Source organism: Ursus americanus, chromosome 3 (assembly GCF_024610735.1).
Source record: "Ursus americanus isolate L20-20 chromosome 3, mUrsAme1.1.p, whole genome shotgun sequence".
In the NCBI taxonomy this organism is placed as follows: domain Eukaryota; kingdom Metazoa; phylum Chordata; class Mammalia; order Carnivora; family Ursidae; genus Ursus; species Ursus americanus.
The window spans coordinates 52469237-52489566 of NC_142129.1; the positions used below are offsets into that span (position 1 = coordinate 52469237).

The 20330-nt window shown below is 39.8% G+C and overlaps 1 long non-coding RNA gene across 2 annotated transcripts in view; it reads right to left on the reverse strand.

Annotated features, from left to right (window-relative positions):
* Positions 1 to 20330, reverse strand: part of LOC123789191 (uncharacterized) — a 49495-nt gene that overhangs the window by 10693 nt on the left and 18472 nt on the right. The window contains exons 3-4 of one of the 2 annotated variants that reach the window (XR_006778712.2): positions 17665 to 17735; positions 6381 to 7219 (exon numbers count right to left, since the gene is read on the reverse strand). This is a non-coding gene — a long non-coding RNA (uncharacterized LOC123789191). Of the gene's footprint in view, positions 1 to 6380; positions 7220 to 17664; positions 17736 to 20330 lie in introns of those variants that run through there. The other variant, XR_006778713.2, reaches the window with a different exon arrangement.

Sequence of the window (20330 nt, forward strand, 5' to 3'; positions counted from 1 at the left end):
TCCAGTCATTTCTGTCTATGACGTTTCTTTCTAAGAGGTGGAACAGAAAAGATGGGACCAGGGGTTGGCTCCCACTCCAGAGAGTCTTTAAACCACTTCTCCTCCTCTCCCTTCTCATTTTCTCCCTTCTACCATCCACCCCCCACCTCTCCTCTCTCAGCCGGGCACAATAAGCCAGGGAACAAATTCTTTGGGAATGACTCCACCAGCCCTGGGAAGATCCAAGTGGCAGACCCAAGCAGCACTGGGACTTCTTGTCTGTATCTTTATCTAATTGGCATGTTCTGGGTCTACCTTTCCTAGCCTTGGCTGTGGCATTAGAGAAAAGGGGAAAGAGGAGTAACCAGTTAGGCCTGTATTACTTATAAACATCTGGCCTAGACAAAATGAGTCCTCCATCTGTTTCAGAGTCCTCCATCTGTCCCAAGGGTGCACTGGTATTTGGGAAGGCTTATCTAGTACCAGAGGACATGCCCTTGCTGGCACTGACGGTGTGCATATATTAATAGTAAATACTGGGGCATCTGGGTGGCTCCGGGGGTTAAGCGCCTGACTCTTGGTTTCGGCTCAGGTCACGGTCTCCCAGTCACAGTCTCTGGGTCCGTGGGATTGAGCCCAGCTTGGGGCTCCAGGCTCCACTCTCAGTGCAGAGTCTGCTTTAGGTTCTTTTGCCCTCCCCCTCTGCTCCTCTCCACTCATGCTCTCTCTCTCTCAAATAAATAAAATCTTAAAAAAATAATTGCTACTTATTTAGCACTCACTTATATTATATATAAGCACTTTACATATATTTACCCACAGTAACCCTTATAGGGTATGGACTAATAGTTGTTTCCATTTTATGGATGTGGAATCAGAGGCATTCAGAGGTTAAGCAATTTGCAAGGTCGTCCAGAAAATAAGCAGTAGAACTGGGATTCAAATCCAGGCAACAGGAGCCAGGGACCTTGCTCTTAACCTGCCTCTGACACACATCTCTCAGGAAGCCTGGAGGGAGGGCTGCCTGGTTTGGGTGTTCTTACTCCCCCAGCCAGTTACTTGTCCTAATCGTATTACCATTCCCTACAGAGCGCCTTTGTCAAAGTGCAGCAACAGATTTTAAACCACAAAGATATGTATGACCACAGTTGTTCGTTTAGTATTCCAACCAGATTTGCAAATGAGAAAAGGAGGCATATCACGGGCACAAAAAAACTTCCCACAGCACTAGTAGTTAAAAAAAAAAAAAAAAAAAAATGAAGACCACATAAGATAATCAGGATAATCCAATCAAAGTGAGACAAAGAGTTACTCTTTTCCTGAAGCATGTTTTCTAAGGGTAAGATTTTCAAAACAGAACCAATTAAGTTTGTTTCCTGTTCTCAACCACAGTTCCTTGCTTTGGGTAAAGCAAGCTGCTATTTAAAAAGGACTTTCGCAGAGGTTTACTCCTTGATCTTCATGACACCCTAAAGAGGTTGAGTGTCTTGCTTAAAATATCACACAAACTAAGTGGCAGAGTTTAGACCACAGCCTGGTCTCCTGAGATAGACACCAGAGCCTTCCAGCTTCATCCCACTGTCCTTCCTTAGTGGTAAAAGCAGGGTGAAAAGAGGTATGAGAACCTCATACTTTAAATCTAGAAATTTCTAGTCACCCACAAAAAACAGCTAGTAAGTATTGAGGGCTTTATCATGCACCAATGTCAACCTAAGAATGTCACATGGTATAATTCACTTAGTCATAATTCAGTCACAATAAATCAATGAGAAGCATATTATTATAATCCCCATTTTGCAGATGAAGAAACCGAGGTTTGGAAAAGTTAAATACCTCGTTCAGGCTCACCCTTCTAGCAAGTGGCAGAGCTCATAATCAAACCAGGACACCTGATTTTAGAAACTCTCATCCATCAAGCTCTCTGGCCTCTGGTGAAAAAATAAGACCAAATTGTTCAACAGAGATCCTAACAGCATTAGTTGGGAATCACCTGTGAATGGAAAAGGGTGAGTACATAACATGTTTATGTGTCACATTAAACAATCATTTGAAGGTAAACAGAGCTATCATTTGGTGTCAGCATGGAATATTAATGACTAATAAATTAAAATGCATCAGTTTATATGACCTGAATATCTTCTATGTGTCAGGGTCTATGTCAAATAATGTGGGGGCTGCAAAGACAACAAAACCTGCCTTGCCTTCAAGAAGCCTACAGGGAAGCTAGAGAGACAGAAAGGCACTATCACACACACACACACACACACACACACACACACACACACACACAATTGAAAAAAAAAAAAAAGTACAACCCAGAAGGTATAAACAAGAGTTTGATGCAATCATTGAAGAGATGTCACAGGGCAGTAGGGGATTAAATGTTAAATGAATTCTACAGTCAATATATGAGCTCTGAGTTCAAGGCAAGGAGCAATTCTCCAGGCTTGGGTTATAAAGGAAAACCGTCCTGGAGATAAGGTTTGAGTTAGGTGTTAAAGGATGCCAAAAATGTGAATAGTTCTAGGGGAGGAGAGGGACATCCCGGACAGAGAGGGCAGTGTGAGCACAGGTGTGGAGGCAAGAAAATGCTGAAAGTGCACATTTGAGGTGAGGACAGGAAACACAAAGCCTGACAGCACCGACAGGATTTCACTGCCAACCCTTACCCCCTGAGGGCTGCTGCTGTGGAGAACTCAGTAGAGCGCCGTGGCACTAACCAATTCACCTGCTCAGGAGCCCTTGGGAACACATCCGTCCACAGGACGGGCAACTCCTTCCAACAAATCTTCCTCCCACACCCCAGAGACTGCTCTTGTCTGTCACACGGATTTCTTCAGAAGTACAAATACATCCAGATGTACAATCCAAGGGATGGTTCTGAGTCTTTTGGGAACTCTAAAGCCAGCAAATGTCACCACACCTCCCATCCCTATGATTGTCTATAGAGACTTCCCAGAAGGCAAGTTCCTCCAGTCGTCTGCCTTTGCTGTCTTTGTGTCCCCAGACTGCTCAAGGTTCCTCTCAACGACCTGTGCCCACTGGCCCAATGACACTTCCCAGAGTTCCCACTGGAAAGTCATTGCATGGCAACTACCCTCCCCACCCCGACGTGCTCACATGCTTCCCTCTACACGTTTTCCTGCAATTCTCTCACATACATCCTTCTCACAACCCCATGTCACGGCCCTCATTCAAAGAACTATTAATTTATACCTTCTACAGTATATAGCAGTGAACAGAATGACCCCAAATCCTGCCTTCAAGTAGCTTCTATTCTTGGGGGAGTGTTGCTAGGGGAAAAAAAAAAGTAAACGTATGTCAAATCAGCTGGTGATGAGTGCTCTGTAGGAAAATGAAGTAGAGTTCTAGAATAGGGCCTTCCTGTAGGAGTGGGCACAGGACGAGGCCTGGAAGGCCTTGCTGAGCAAGTGATAATCAAGCAGAGAGGGGATGAGCAGGCACCTGGGGCAGAACTTTCCAGGCATAACCATGAGCAAGTGCAAAGGCTCTGAGGTGGGGAGAAGCTCTGTCTTGTTTGGAGACAGCGAAGAAGTCGGTGGGCTGGAGCAGGATGGGCAAACAGAAAAGTGGTACGAGGAGAGGAAGGAGACACAGGCCAGCTAGTGAGGACCAAGGTGGAGATACTAGAATTACTCAGAGGGAGGTGGGAAGCCATGAGTAGAAGACCAACATGATCAGAAGTACATCAGAAAAAATTCAACCCAACTGCTGTGTGAAGAATAGACCGAAGCAGGGAGATAGCTCCTGAACCATTTTTCCATTCTTTTGTAGAAATTCTGCATCTTTACGGGTCATGTGATCCAGTTATAGAATTCTCTTCACCAGACCATTACGTTTGTAACTCCTCTTCCTCCTCGTCTTTCCTGAGGAAAGTTAGCCTTTCTTTCCCAGTCTTCTTCTTCCTAACACTTGCCATCAACCAGGGGAATTTAGCGTACACTTGGATGCTCCATTCGACTCACTGGCTTTTCGGTTCATTGACTTCCTTGATCCCAATTACCTTCACCTGGTTTTCCCAATTAGCCGCTCAGTCCCACTGCTCGGTCAAGATCTTAGCATCACCTGGGTTTGATCTGTTCCCGAAGGCACAAAACAGCACATTTCCCTCTCAAATGCCAATCTCTTATCTTTGCAGTTTTCTTACTTATTTACTCCTAGGTGAGCTGGTCCTCAACTTCATGGAAAACACCAGTTTGTTTGCTATTCACTCAATCATTCCTACTCAGTCCTTCTACAGTCATCACAGCTACTTCAAATATTCTTCGCGCTCCGCAAACCACTGACCTGATTTGCCCCCCTTGCTGACTTTGTGAATGAAATCCACCAAATTCCTGCCATCCTATTCGCATATCCATCTTTGCCCTTCCTTCGATTCCCACAAAACGAGTCTGAAGGCTTCACCATCTCAGCCTCTCTTACAGTACATATCTTGCCCCAGAGCTCCTTCCCCCACCCTCTCCGGATTCTGGCTTCTTTCCTTCAGCATTTGAACTTGCTCACATCTCTCTTATCTTAGAAACACACACACATAATGACCCCAAACACTCCCTTGAACACACACACCCTCTTTTGCCTCTTGCCTTATCTTTCTCTCCCTTCACAGCCAAGCTTATTGGAAAAACGCTAAATCCCCTTTTATGTCTGTCAGTTCTCATGGAGTTTGACTCCTACGTTATTCAGTGGAACTTCTCTACTTTCACCAGGTTCTCTCTCCAAGCCTCATCTCTCTGTGGCCAGTCTTACTGAAGGGGCCCACGGGCAGGCCAAACTCATGGCTGGGATAGTCTTCCCCCCACTACACTTCTACTCTTGCTGTTGGTTTCAGAAACTCTTCCAGGCTCAGAAAAGCCATTTTAAACACCCTCTACCCCCTACCCCCAATTTCTGGGTAAGATGTCCTATGTGCTGGCATAGCGTCTTGTGCTTGTTCCTTATTGACATTTATCACATTGTATGGAAATTTCTTATTTACTCAGGAGCTTCCTTGCTAGACCATAAGCTAGTTGAAGTCAAGGTCTGTATTTGTATCACAATTTCTCATATATTGAATACATGATCTTTTGAATTAAATTTACAGAGAAAGTTGAATTATGAGTAACAGCATATAGAATTTGGGTTTTCATCTCTGCACATTAAAGAATAATTGAGAGTTGTCCACCAAAGGTGTGACTTGATCAAAGGGGTAATTTACTGAATCTCTTTCGTTTCCCTGTTCTCTTTGTGTCTATAAACCTCCCCATTTTGTTGGGCCCTATGAAACCGCTACTCCACTGTGTGCAAAATAGAGCTCTCAGAGTCTTTCCCAATTTTCAAGATAAGGAGTAGAGGCTAATAAGCTGGATGGAGAAGGAGCAATGTGCGACATTTGAGTTTCGGACATGTATGGGACAATCAGGTGGAAATGTCTAGTGGGCAGGTGAATAATGGGGGGCTATGCTCAGGGAAGGTCTGAGCTGGCGACATATACTTTGGACCCAGCAAAATATACATAGCAGTTGAAACAAGAGAGAGTCTGTGCTCACCAAGAGAGAGCATGCAAAGCAAAAAGATTAGAGGGCAGCCCCTGTGTGTCCCAAAGGACACAGATGTTTGAAGGATGGCAAGAGAAAAGAGACCATGGTCAGAAAGAAAGAACCCCAGGAAGGACATATGCTAACCAAGGTCTGCGCCCTGACTTTAGGCCCCTTTGTGCAAAACCTTCCAGTCTATTCCCTCTCCCTGTCCTCCAGTCCCGGGGCTGAAGAATTCTGACTTTGTATGCTTGATATTCCTGCACAGGTACACAATCTTGTTTTAATTGGTTTCTCATCAATGGACAGAAAAGGTTTATCTTTAGCCAATTCTTACTACACTCACCTCAACAGCTATCTTAAACCTTCACTCTCCCAAGGACACTCATCATTCTCTACTCTCACTCTTTTTTTCAGTAACAGCTTTATTGAGATATAACCATTCAAGGCATTCATTAAAATGTATAATTCAATTTTTAAAAAGTATATTCACAGAGTTGTAAACTATCACCAGAATCATAGAACATCTTCTCACGCCAAAAGGAAATCCCATACCCTTTCGCCACCACCAGACGAACCCTACCCTCCACTCCTCCAGCCCTAAGATACCATCAGTCTAATTTCTGTCTCTATAGACTTCCCTGTTCTGGACATTTTATATAAAAGGAATCATGTGGCCTTTTGCAAGTGGATGCTTTCACTTAGCATGATGTTTTCAAGGTTCATCCATGTTGTAGCATAAATCAAAACAGGATTCCTTTTTCTGAACACATACACCTGAATAATATTCCACTGTGTGAATAGACCACATTTTTTCCTTTTTTTTTTTTTTTTTTAAAGATTTTATTTATTTATTTATTTGACAGAGAGACAGCCAGTGAGAGAGGGAACACAAGCAGGGGGAGTGGGAGAGGAAGAAGCAGGCTCACAGTGGAGGAGCCTGATGCAGGGCTCGATCCCATAACGCCGGGATCACGCCCTGAGCCAAAGGCAGACGCTTAACGACTGAGCCACCCAGGCGCCCCATAGACCACATTTTCTTGATCCATTTATCAGTTGATAGACGTTTGGGTGTTTCTACCTTTTGGCTATTGTGAATAATGTTGCAAAAAACATTTGTGTACAAATTTTTCTGTGGACATATGTTTTGTCTTGGGTATATACTTAAGAGTGGAATTGCTATGTTATATGGTAACTCTGTGTTTAATCATTTGAGCAACTGTCAGACTATTTTCCAAAGTCACTTCCCTCTCTTAAATTCCCACCAACAGTGTATAACACAACAGTGTAGTATTATGAAGGTCCCAATTTCTCTGTACCTTTGCCAACCTTTTTTTTTTTTTAAGCCATTCTAGTACATGTGAAATGGTATCTCATTATGGGTCTCATATCTCTCATCATAGTGGTATTGAACAAATATCATGTTTATTGGCCATTTGTATATCTTCCCTGGAGAAATGTTTATTCAGATCCTTTGCTCATTTTTAATTGGATTTTTTTTTTATTGAATTGTGTATTAGTCTGCTTGAGCTGTCATAACTAAATACCACGGACTGTGTGGCTTAAACAACATAAATGTATTTTCTCATAGTTCTGGAGCCTAAAAAATACAAGATCAAGTTCTGGCAGGTTTTGGGTTCTGGGTTCTGGTAAGAGCTCCCTTCCAGCCTTGCAAATGGATACTTTCTATTCACATGGCCTTTCCTCTGGAAAAAGAATAAAAAAAAAAAAAAGGAAAAGAGAGTGAGGGAGTTTTCTGTTGTCTCTTATGAGGATGCTAATCCTATTGGTTCAGGGCCCCACCCTTATGATCTCATTTAACCTTACTTACATTCTTAAATGTCCCATCTCCAAATATAGCCACACCAGGCATTAGGCCTTCAACACAGGAATTTTGCAGGGTCACAAACATTCAGCTTATAATAAATTGTAAGAGTTCTTTATATATTCTAGATACAAGTCCCTTATCAGATAATTTTTTTTTTCTAGGTAGGCTCCATGCCCAGTGCAGAGCCCAATGTGGGGCTTGAACTCATGACCTGAGCTGAAATCAAGAGTCAGATGCCTAACTGACTAAGCCACCCAGCGCCCTTATCAGATACCATTTTTAATATTGGGTAGTTTTTTCACTTTCTTGATGTTCTTTGAAGCCCAAACGTTTTTAATTTTTATGAAGTCCAATTTATTTTATTTTATTTTTTTTGGTTGCTTGTACTTTTGGTGTCATATTTAAGAAATCATTACCTAATCCAAGGTCATAAAGATTACCTTTCTAGTTTTTTTTATTGTGTCATCCTACTCTCATATTTTGGTAGTTAGGAGCACCTACTTCAAAGGAGTGAAAGGTTGGTTTTGAGCTGTGTCTCCTCCTTTATCAGTTGTTACTGAAGGCAAAGCATACTGAACTTTTCCAAGCCTTGTTTCCCCTTCTCTGAAGTGGAGTGAGTGAATAAGAACAACATACTTCCTAGGAAAGTTTTCAGGCTCCACTGAGTTCGTATTTGTTCAAGCCCCTAACACAGTGTCTGGCGCATGTAAGTGCTCTGTCTGTGTCACCTGTTAATGACCACCAACTGTAGCTTCTCAGTATTTGCTCACCTGCACCTTAAATGTCTCAGTTTTCCCTTCACTTTCATATCAGAGCAAGGGTGTAACTGACTTTCAAGTTATTTATTGCTAATATTATATAATCACAATTGTATTGTTTAATGTGCATTCTATTACCTAAAACTATGATTAATACTTTCCAAGATCTAACTTTTGGGTGCATTCCTATATTTGTGTTATGCCGGATGTCACATTACATTGATCATTTTAGCATTACCATACAAGCTGTGTTTTTCATGAAATGTAATTATGGCAATTTTACATTGCATTATATAAATCAGAATGTAATACAGCTATTAATTTGGATAATAACAACAGCCTATTTATACAAAATGAAAAAGAAAAAACCCACCAAAACATTTTGTTTCCTATAATTATACAGTACATTTATTTATGGAATAAATGACCGGCTAACAGTATAATCTACACTGAAGCCATGATAATTCTTCATGAACTTGGTTGGGAGTTATTTGAAATAACGACTCCATTTTCTTCTGACAGATCAATAATGTGAACCATAACAACGTGTTTTAAGAGTGTGGTTAGTAATAAACAAAGGAGGTGCCTGGGTGGCTCAGTCAGTTCAGCATACAACTCTTGGTTTCTGCTCAGGTCATGATCTCAGGGTCCTGGGATCCAGCCCTGCATTAGGTTCTGCCCTCAGTGTGGAATCTGCTTGTACCTCTCCTCCCCCCCAACTCCACCCCTACCCCTGGACTTGCTCTCTCTCTGGTATTAAAAAAATCTTAAAAAAAAAAATTCCAGCTAATAAAGTTCATATCCAGTCTGGTCTGGATCAGTGGTTCTCAAACTTCAGTTGCATTAGACTCAGCTGGAAGAGGGGGCACCTGGGTGGCTCAATTGGTTAAGAGTTCAACTCTTGATTTTAGTTCAGGTCAGGATCTCAGGGTCCTGGGATAGAGCCCTGAGTCAGGATCCCTGCTCAGCAGGGAGTCTGCTTAAGGATTTTCTCCCTCTTCCTTTGCCCCTCCCCTGCTTGTGGTCTCTCTCTCTAAAATGAATAAATAAATCTTTTTTAAAAATTTAAAAAAGAATCACCTGGAAGGTTTGTTAAAACACAGATGCCGGGCCCCCTCCCCAGAGTTTTTGCTTCAATAATCCTGGGTAAGGCCCTGAGAATCTGCATTTCTAACTAGTCCCCAGGTGTTGCTGATGCTGCTCGTTAGAGCCCAGACTTTGGAAACCACTACCCTAGTACAAAGTTAACACACATCGGGAATATCTGGTCTGCTACATTTCTAATTTGGCCGGTATCCATGGAATTCCATGGGTCTTCTTGACACTAATCTACTAGAGCTCCCTAGAGGATCCATGGAACTCCAGATAGCTCATACATTCTTTGGACTTCTAGATTCAGTTGGGAACATTTAAAAATTTGAGGAATAGGACTTTTTAAATTTCTTGGAAAGCATCAGGCTCTTGGAGACTCTGTCAACTCCTGAGTCCAGACCATAGAGTTAGTCTTCAGCCTCACTAATAATGTGCTTGGTCCAGTAGATTTTGTTTTGACTTGTTCTCCACTGCAGAGGAGATCCTACAACTGGCTTTTAGCCTCTTACCCTTGCCCAATTATTCCCTTGCAATATTACAGTTCTGTTATATACATTCCTAAATTTATAGCCATTTCAGTGGGTTTTACGATGATTATAATTTGCTTCCTGATCCCACTTATATTAAATTTTTTGGCTAACAAGTTTTTATTCCTCTTCTTTACTAGTTGTTCTATTTTTTTTTTTTTTCCAACAGAGGTTGGTATGTAACAATACTTGGGCAATTTCCTCGGCTGTGTTTGGAGTTGGAGTACAACCACCCCAAGCAAAGATTAGGAGGGCAAGTTTGTCTTTCATATGGACTCCCAATGTGGAAAGGTATAAATCTGGGGCCCTCATTAACCATTAGCTGTGTACCATGGGGATTGTCAATATACAAAGAAAAGCAGACCCAAGAGAACTTGACGATATTGTTTGAACCTAGATTAAGTCATGCCTGGGAACAGAAATCATTTCTGGGAACAGAAATACCCTTGTCATTATGGATTATTTGATCCAGTATATTTTTTTCTTTTTTTCTTTTTTAAGATTTTATTTATTTATTTGAGAGAGAGAGAGAGAGACAGCCAGTGAGAGAGGGAACACAATCTGGGGGAGTGGGAGAGGAAGAAGCAGGCTCTTAGCGGAGGAGCCCAATGTGGGGCTCGATCCCAGAACGCTGGGATCACGCCCTGAGCTGAAGGCAGACGCTTAACGACTGTGCCACCCAGGCGCCCCTGATCCAATATATTTCTATTTTAAGTAAGCTAGTTTAAGCTGGGTTTCTGTCATTGCTAAAAAGTTCTGACTATATAGATCCTGAAACTAATTACCTAGAGGGGAAAAAACACTCCTGTGTTTCTCCTCTAGTCTCAATACTATACTCACAGAACACTTCACCTCTGACGCTTCTAGTCACCGAATGTGTGGGAATATTTCCCCATACCAAGCAATTCTCTGATTCTCCCAACACCAGCTCTGTATCCTACAATTTAACGCAATTCTGACACTATCTACACTATGCTACCTCAAGTTAGCATCAGATACCACACTTTATGAGTTCAGTTCCACAAGACTGCTCCTTACCTCCATTCAGACGCCAAACACAAGTCCAGATTGTCATCTGAGCTTCTCACCTATCAACTGGCTATGAACATGACCCCCTCCTCTGATTCATTTATTTCCTAGAATGTCTCACAGAACTCTGTGGAACATGTAAGTTACTATTAATGATTTACTACAGATGTAAAAAAAAAAAAAAAAGAAAAGAAAAGAAAAGAAAAAGAAAGAACAGGCCCCCAATGGCATCACTTGCTCCCAAGACAGTAAACCAAGACTTCATTGAATGAATGTGACCTTTAACCAGTCAGTGTGGAATTTCCTGATCAGCACCAGTGAGGTCATCTGCACTTCCCCCAAAGGAAGGTGACCTTGCCTGAACCCATCCTTTCTTTTCTTTAATAAAAACTTTCTTGTCCCGCCCTATTTCTGCCCCCATTTTGTACAGTTCCTAGGAGCAACTTTTCACTTGCTACATGGGAGGATGCATGATTTATGAATCATTGAATAAAGTCAATTAGATCATCAAATTTACTCAGTTAAATTTTTGTTTTTTAACATAAAGGATATTTCAAAGGATGCAAATAAATAAACATCTCAGTGGAAGAGATGTGTAGGGTACACAGTATGGGAGAAGGACATGAAAAAGATTCCTTGGTTAACCAAATTTTAGGCTCCCCAGAATCTACTCTCCCACAAGGCCCATCCCTTGGACTGTGCTTCCTTGTAGAATCCAGTTTCAGCAAGAATCCTGTTAAATCAGTTTAGTGAAAATTCCCCACCCCTGATATCTGATCAAATACCAAAACCCCACTATTCTGAATCCCCCTACACACACACACACACACACACACACACACACACACACACACACACTGGCCTGCCTTCAGCAAGAAACCTGTTAGGTCAGTTCAGCCAGAATCCCCTAGAATTAATGTCTGCCCTTAGTAATTTCCATCCGCCAATGCTCCTCCCCTCAACTAATTTCTTGGTTATAATTCTCCACTTGTTCTGGTTGTATTTGGAATACAGCCCAGTTCTATTCTGAGGAATCTCTCTTCCTCTATTGCAAACTTTTTCTTTCTTTTTTTCTTTTCTTTTTTTTTTTTTTTTTTAAATAAAATCTATCTCTACCACTTTAACTTCTATTCTCAGCTCAGGACATAGAACTCTCATGGCCTCTCCAGGCATGCTACCCTCTCAGCACCTCTTTGTCAACAACCCAGAAGCTCTCTGAATCCCATCCTTTTGCATTCTTACTGGAGGCTTCATTATGTAGGCAAGACTGATTAAATCTTGATGATTAATTCATTGATGATTAATTCAAATTCCAGTCCCTTCCTCCTACCCAGAGGTTAGAGGGTGGGACTGAAAGTTCCAATCCTATAATCAGGGGATTGGTTTCCCGGGCAACCAGATCTCATCCTTAGGGAATTTCCAAAAATCATCTCATTAACATAAACTCAGGTGTAGTTGAAAGGGTCTTGTTATGAATAACAAAAGACACTTTCACCTTTATCATTGAGCTATTTGAAGAGGAAAGACCAAAACAAAAGATGTTCCCATTGCTCTAATCATTGAAGAAATTCTGGAGGTTTTAGGAGGTTGGTGCCAGGAATGAGAAATGTAGATCAAACATATATTTTTATTATAAATCACAATACCATAACTATTAATCAAAGATCATTTTTCATGAGAAAAGGTTGAATTAAGCACATATAATACAACCAGATTACATTCATAGTTTTTAAATGAAAAATTGACCACCATATTTTGAGCCTTACTTAGTTACTACTATTACTAAAAATTTTTAAGGAAATCTAAGTTGTTTGACCATGGTGGCAAGAGTAATAAAGAAGGAGCAAGAGTCAAGAGGGTCACTGATTTATCGTTAGAATTGTTAGAATAAATATTAACATGATTTTCCTAGTATGCTACTGAGAATTAATAATCCCAAATGGTGTTTGTAATATGGAATTTCTCATAATTTGAAAAAATTGTTTATCTCTGCAAAGCTTTCAAATCTACATACCATTGTTTAACTGACATAAATTCATACTACTCATAGAAGTGTCATTGGAATATTTATATTTATCTTCCTCATAGCTAGATGCTCAACTCTATTCTCAACAAAATCAGTTAAGCTACTTGAAACACTTGGAACAACCAAACGGCAGCCACGGATGGTTCATTCAAGACTGAGGATGACAACTACCTTTGAATTTGGCTTTTCAAGTGCTTTCATGAATTACCAATTTTATATTTTACTCACATAATGAACAAATCCATGCAACTGTTTGTAGAGAATTTAGGCCTTAAGCTGTTTTGCTGTACGATTGGATACTTCCCATCTTGGTTCACAAGTCCTCTCATGATACCCAGTCCTGATCTGAACTCAGTCTCATAGCCAGCTGCAGACAGAGCTGAGTACTTCTCATCCTCCCCACAGGAGGCTGCCGTCACTCTACCACGTGCCAGGCACCCAGCAGTTCTCACCCGTCTATAGAAAACCTTTCCTCTGATTCCTGCCTCCGTGGAGCTCCTGCTCTTCAGTTACCCTGATCTAGGGTAGGGTCCGAAGTGGGGTTGTGGATAGGGGGCTTCATAATTCCCAGCCTGCTGTAACTCATCAGTGACAGGCTTATACCTTTTTGCTAGAGGAGGAACTGCTAAACCCAATTGAGGAAAGTGTATCTGAACCTTAAAAATTAAATCCTGTGCCTGTGTTGAAGTAATTAAACAAGGAGGCTATTAGACTGAGATAGTCAAACCAAAACTCAAGATAGCAAATGCCTCAAGGTTAGGAAATAAAAAACTGAGGACAACCAATCACAAACAGCCAACTCAGCTTTTCTAAATAAGGCAAACGCTCAAACTATAGCCAATTAAATTAGTTTCCTTGTTTTGTTTCTGCCTTTTCTTTATAAAATTCTTCTTTGGCTCCTGCTGGTAGAGTACTCTTAAACACTTCTGATTTGGCCCTGCCCAATTGAAATCAGTTTTTGCTCAACTAAACCCTTACATGTTTAATACACCTGAATTTATCTTTTAACACGCGTTATCAGTCCTTTTTTTTTTCAATTATGAGTTTTTGTTTCTTAAGAACACAAAACGTAAGAATAGGAAACAGAAAATAAGAAAAAAAGATCAAAATGTCAACTGTTAAGATTTAAACAGGAGGTGAAAAAAATAAGGAAAAATGTCTATATAGTTATCTTCTTTGATTATAAGATACTTAATAGTAAATGCCACAATCCATGTGCATGTCTCTCTCCATTCACAAAATGAATCAGAGGCTTATTTTCTCTGGTGCATGATATATGCCTCAACAGATAGCTATCTCTGGTTTTAAAGCCAAGGAGAATTTGTGATTTTAAGAATTGTACACAGAGTCCCTCAGAAAGGAAAGCTAAAAACAATAGTGCTTAGAGCTTGAAATAATTGAGCATTTATCCGTTCCTCCAACCACACCCAATGCTTCTCCCTTGCAAAGGCATTGTGCTGAGTGAAAGGCTCAGCTTCAACAACTATGGAGAAAGGCTTTCTTAATTCCCTTCATGACAGGGCAGAAAGCTACCTAAAACCAAACCAAAACAAAAAAACAACACCTTAAACTTCTCAATCACTAATAAGAATTTATACCAGGAAAAAGAAAGCTACAAAACATCAAATAAGTTTTGTTCATTCTTTGGCCCTAATAGCTGTAATTATGTCCTAGTCCAGTTCATTGGGGGTGGCGGAATATTTTGAAATAAGCTTCCATTGAACTACCTAGGACAAAGAGGAGAAGGGAATTTTGGAGTATAAAATTTTTACTATAAAAACACTTTACCAGCAATAGATGGGTCAAGTAAGGCACATCTTTGCTGTAGTAGAGACATGGATTACAAGCTTAGACTATAGGAGAAAGACTTGAAAGAGTTATGACTCCAAAATAAAATACAGGGAACTCTCCTTTTATTTACATTTAAAATTATTTTTGCAAAAGAATAAGGATGGCATGAAAATTTTCATGATGGATTCTTTGTCAGGGTCAAAAGAGTAAATAAAATACTTAGAAGAGGAACCACCTCATAAGCCTTGTGTGATTCCTGGCGAGAGACACTCCCTATAGCAGGTCAGCAAATGCCCTGAGCTGCCTAAAACAGCTTATATGTTGGACTGAGAATTGCCTAAGATAAAATGGAATCTTCTATAAGGAAATTTAAGATTTTTGACCTACACTTGACCAGAATGATGGTACACAAGAGTAGCTAAAGTGGTGTTTTGTTGTCATTTTGTTATTGTTGTGGTTTTAAAGAACCAGGAAGACTTATGGAAGTTTTCAAGTAAACTAAAGGTGAGGGCTGTACTTTCTAGGTGGATTCATCCCTGGAGAGACACAGGTATGTAGCCCCTCGACCGAATGCCTTCCTTTATCAAATTTTTCAGTAGAGTCCACTGAGTGGATTCTTTTTCTCTCACAAATACCTATTTAAACAACAACTTAAATAAAGGGAATCAGTTCGTTATATATAATATTACCTTACAGAATGCTTATCACAAATGCATTCATTTCTTAAATTGAAAGCCTCTGTCATGTTTTATAACTCTGACATTGACTGTATTTAATTATTTTAAGTAACCCTGCAAAATATTTTAGAACTTAATACCATTTGGTGTTTTATAATATACTTACTTACTGGTGATTTCTTTTTTGCATTTACTAAGACAGGGCTGCTAACTATAATTTTGGCTTATAATAATTATTATTATAATAATTTTTGAAGTCTATAATTTGTGTCTAGGTGGCTACTGTTTCCTTTTTGATAATGTCTACAACGTTCCAATGTGCCCTAGTTGTAATTCCTAAATTTTGGCCACAAAACAAGAATAATTAGTAGGATTATCAGTCAGAAAAAGAAAATGTGATAATTTCAGTTATTTAAGTTTCTATTTATTTTTAAAAGATTTATTATTTTTTTAGAGAGACTGAGAGAGAGAAAGCGCGCACGCAGAGGGGCAGAGGGAGAGGAAGTAGGAGAGGAACAGATTCCCTGCTGAGTGCGGAGCCCAACATCGGGCTCAATCTCATGACCCATGAGATCCTAAGCCGGAATCAGGAATCAAGCGTTAGATGCTTAGCTGACTGAGCCACCCAAGTGCCCCTAAATTTTTTTTTTTTTTAAAGATTTTATTTATTCATTTGACAGAGATAGAGAGAGACAGCCAGCGAGAGAGGGAACACAAGCAGGCGGAGTGGGAGAGGAAGAAGCAGGCTCCCAGCAGAGGGGCCTGATGTGGGGCTCCATCCCAGAATGCCCGGATCACGCCCTGAGCTGAAGGCAGACGCTTAACGACTGAGCCACCCAGGCGCCCCCCTAAGTTTCTATTTAATAAATACATTACTAATTTAGAGTTTTTATAATTGTATCTAGTCAATAATACCATCATCTAACCTAAATATTTTGATTCTTTGTGTCAGGTTGATGATTTGCTTAATGCAACTACATTTACCCAAGCTAGTTTGTGTACTATTTAACACGTGGATGAGTTAAAGGTCAAAGAAAGAAAGCAACCCACTCACTCATAGAAACAATAAAACCATAAAATCATTAAGATAAGTAAAGTAGGTCCAATGCAAGTAACAACTGAGGTGGCCAAGGCATAATTAGGTGCTAGGAAACCTAGCCTAAGGGAAACTATTTCAATTCCACTAAACTTGACTGCATTTTGGGGGACAGCTAATTGCAAAAGAATTTGTGACATGTTATGACCATCCATACCTGTGTATCAAGGTGAACAAACTTGCCTACTTTGTACTTCAGGAAGTATATATTCTATAGGGATCCTGATTGGCATAATAAAAGGTATTCAGAAGTTTTCTTAAGTGAAGAATAATTTTATCCCACTAAAATTTTAATCCCACTAATGAAGAGCATAAAATGTTAACTCATGGTTCTGTGAAATTACTATGGGGAACTACTGTCATCCATGCTGACAGATTACTGATGAATTGCCTTGTACAGGCAAAAAGCTTAGAGAATTTAGGGCATTGAGCTTTAGACAGTTTTGTTCATATACATCCTAAAATAATTTGAAAAACCACATGTCCCCTCGAACATTTTAAAATTAATATCTAAAAATTTCCATGAGAAGTTTAAAAAGTTAAAAGAATGTAACTTTTCATATACTTTAACTATGGCATTTTAAAATCAAACTTTTACAGCATATTTAAGAGTTTAAAAGATTGGGATGCCTGGGTGGCTCAGTCAGTTAAGCATCTGCCTTCAGCTCAGGTCATGATCCTGGGGTCCTGGGATGGATTCCCATATCTGGCTCCTTGCTCAGTGGGAAACCCGCTTCTCCCTCTGCCTGCTGTTCCCCCTGCTTGTGCTCTCTTTCTCTCTGACAAATAAAAAAAATAAAATCTTTAAAAAAATAAAATCTTTAAAAAAAAAAAGTTTAAAAGACAACCAAAATACCGTATAGATTTAATACCATCAGTATCCATTTAAAATACATGAAGAAGATTTTCTTTAGTAGTTAGAAATGTCACATTGTTCCTTACTAAACTTAAACTCATATTTCCATTTTGCTTCCACCATCGGTTTGTCTCTGGGGGTGAATTACCACTGAAATAACTTGGCATTCAAAACAATGGACCAAAACAATCCAATTATATACATTTCTAGAAATTATTTTAATTATAATTGGTAAATATGGCTGTCTCTTTCCATTCAGACTTTCCTCCTCCCACACTTCCCATTGTGTTTGGTATATTCGGAGTGGTTGTGGGCATTTTTGGGGAAACAGCTAAAAGGAAGTTGAGTTGGACACAAGTTTGGTGTGTGTTTAATGGCTTATTTATGAGGTTGACAATCCCTTCCCTACAGGTAAGTAATAATCAGCCATCTCAGAGTATAAGGACCATCTATACAGCTAAGGCAGCTCACCTGGGGTGCTGACAAAAAGGTGCAGGGCTGGAGGTAGAATGATGATACGAACGTGTCAGGTGGCAGTAGCACTGGAAGCATGTACATGGTAGAAAAGAAACAAAGCTTGAAATTAATGGAGACAAAAGCTAGGCTATGGAAAAGGATTTGGTTTTCAAAAGTCCCTGGTCAAAATAGAAGTTCCCACTTAACAGGAATATAATTGAAAATACAACAGCTATATTGGGGCGCCTGGGTGGCTCAGTCGTAAAGCGTCTGCCTTGGGCTCAGGGCGTGATCCCAGAGTCCTGGGATCGAGTCCTGGGATCAAGCCCTGCATTCGGCTCCTCTGCTGGGATCCTGCTTCTTCCTCTCCCACTCCCCCAGCTTGTGTTCCCTTTCTAGCTGGCTGTCTCTCTCTCTGTCAAATAAATAAATAAAATCTTAAAAAAAAAAAAAAAAAAAGAAAATACGGCAGATATAATTAGAGTTTTTCCCCTCTTTCTGATTGAAACCACATAAAATAGAATTCTTTTGTCAGTCACATATCTGTAGCAATATTGCAAACAGCATTTGTGCCTGGGAGTAAAGTCACACGTTATATCCATCTAAATGCCAAAAATAATTTTTAAAATTGATCAATCATGTTGGGGAAATACTGAATCATATTCCTGTTATTTCCATAATATTAGCATATCGAAATTATCATTATACAAAGAGGCTATCGAACAGTATTCAGGCAAGAAAAATGAAAAAAAAAAAGAGATGTGTCAAGCACTGATATGGTCTGAATATTTGTGTCCCCTTAAATTCATATGTTGAAATCGTAACATCCAATGTGATGGTATTGAGAGGTAGAGCCTTTGGGAGGTGGTTAGATCATGCAGGTGGAGCCCTCATGAATGGATTAATTAGTGTTCTTCTAAAAGAGACCCCACAGAGCTCCCCAGTCCCTTCTACCATGTAAGGACACAGCCAGAAGGTACTGGCTATGAACCAGGAGGAGGGCTCTCACCAGAAGGTGACCATGCTGGCATCTTCATTTTGAACTTCTCAGCCTCTAGAACCATGAGTAATAAATTGCTGTTGTTTATGAGCTACCCAGCCAGTGTTGCTTTGTTATTGGACAATCTCAATGGGCTAAGACCAGCATTTAATTAAATATAATATTTCTAGATTTAGAAATATTTGTGTTGTTTCTTAACGTTATACAAATTTTGTAATGTTTTATAATTTTTCATTCTAAAATATTCACAAACGTAAATTTCCTTTTTTTAAAGAATGCTTCCCCTCTCCCCAAATTATTTAAACCTCAAGCCTCATAAAAGCTGCCTATACTTTGATTTATGGGTCCCAGTGGTGATCGAATTGCTTTTTCTTCTATGTTTTCAGTAATTTTTTTAATTTCTAAAATTTACATACTACAATAGTATCAAAGATCTCAAGGAGGCAATAGTGTCTTATAGGCACCCAATTTCCTTCTCTAGAGGCAACATCATTACCAGCTTCTTTTTAACATTCCAAGGGTATTCTATATATAAAGATATGTGATTGAGCGCACATTTGGTTGACTTTTATTTATATAATAAAGTTACATGCATTTATTTGGGATTTGCCCATCTTTGGTCTAATTGTGTGCATTATACTTGAAATTTTTTGGTTTTCTGTAAAAAGGGCAAAAATAATCTATAATTTTGTATTGACAAGAGCACAATTGGAATTTTTTGTTAAAATCTACATCTGCTCTTAAATCGTAGTCAGTCAGGCTACAGCCAAAGAGGCTTCTGCCCCAATCTATAGCACATCTCAATGTAGAATATCCCCAAATGCACAAAATGGCCTGTTCTAATGTATGGTCTTCCCTTAATGGAAACATGAATAAGTCAAAGAATAAAGCACCCTAGAGCTTTGATTAGAGATGTTTCACAAATACCAATTGTTTTGGGCTCATGAGTTTTTCCTTCCAATTTTTTTTTTTTTGTGAAGATTTTATTTATTTGACAGAGAGAGAACACGTGCACACAAGCCGGGGGAGCAGCAGAGGGAGAAGCAGGCTCCCCACTGAGCAAGGAGCCCAATGCAGGGCTTGATTCCAGGATCCTGGGATCACGACCTGAGCCAAAGGCAGACACTTAATCGGCCAAGCCACCCAGGCACCCCTTTCATCCCAATTTTTTAATTTGCAAATGTTCAAATGTATGTGAAAGTTGCGAGTACAATGACTATCCATTTATTCTTCCTAGATTTGCCAACTGTTAACATTTTACATTTGCTTTCTCTGTCTTTTGAATGAATAATAATAATTACTATAATAATAGTAAGTGTCCATTACTATTATTGCTGAACCATTTGAGAGTAAGTTGCAGAGATATACCACTCAACAAACCCTTAAAATCACAGAGGTGTGCTTTACTGGCTTTGTCAGGACATAAGGAAACATTCTTATCTCATCTTGTATTTCCTCTCAAAAGCCATTGTACTTAAATGTGAAAAAGCAGAACTCTGAACTTGGTATCCATTTCTTTGCTCAGCATACTGAGAAGAGGCTAAAACCAGTGATCTCATTTACAATTTTCACTGCTTACCTTAATTCTGAATTAAGACCTGGAGACATATTTTTACCATACTGCTGTTCTTTGCTGAGAAAGCAGCCTGGGGGTTGGCACTGGGGAAAACCCATGTTTATT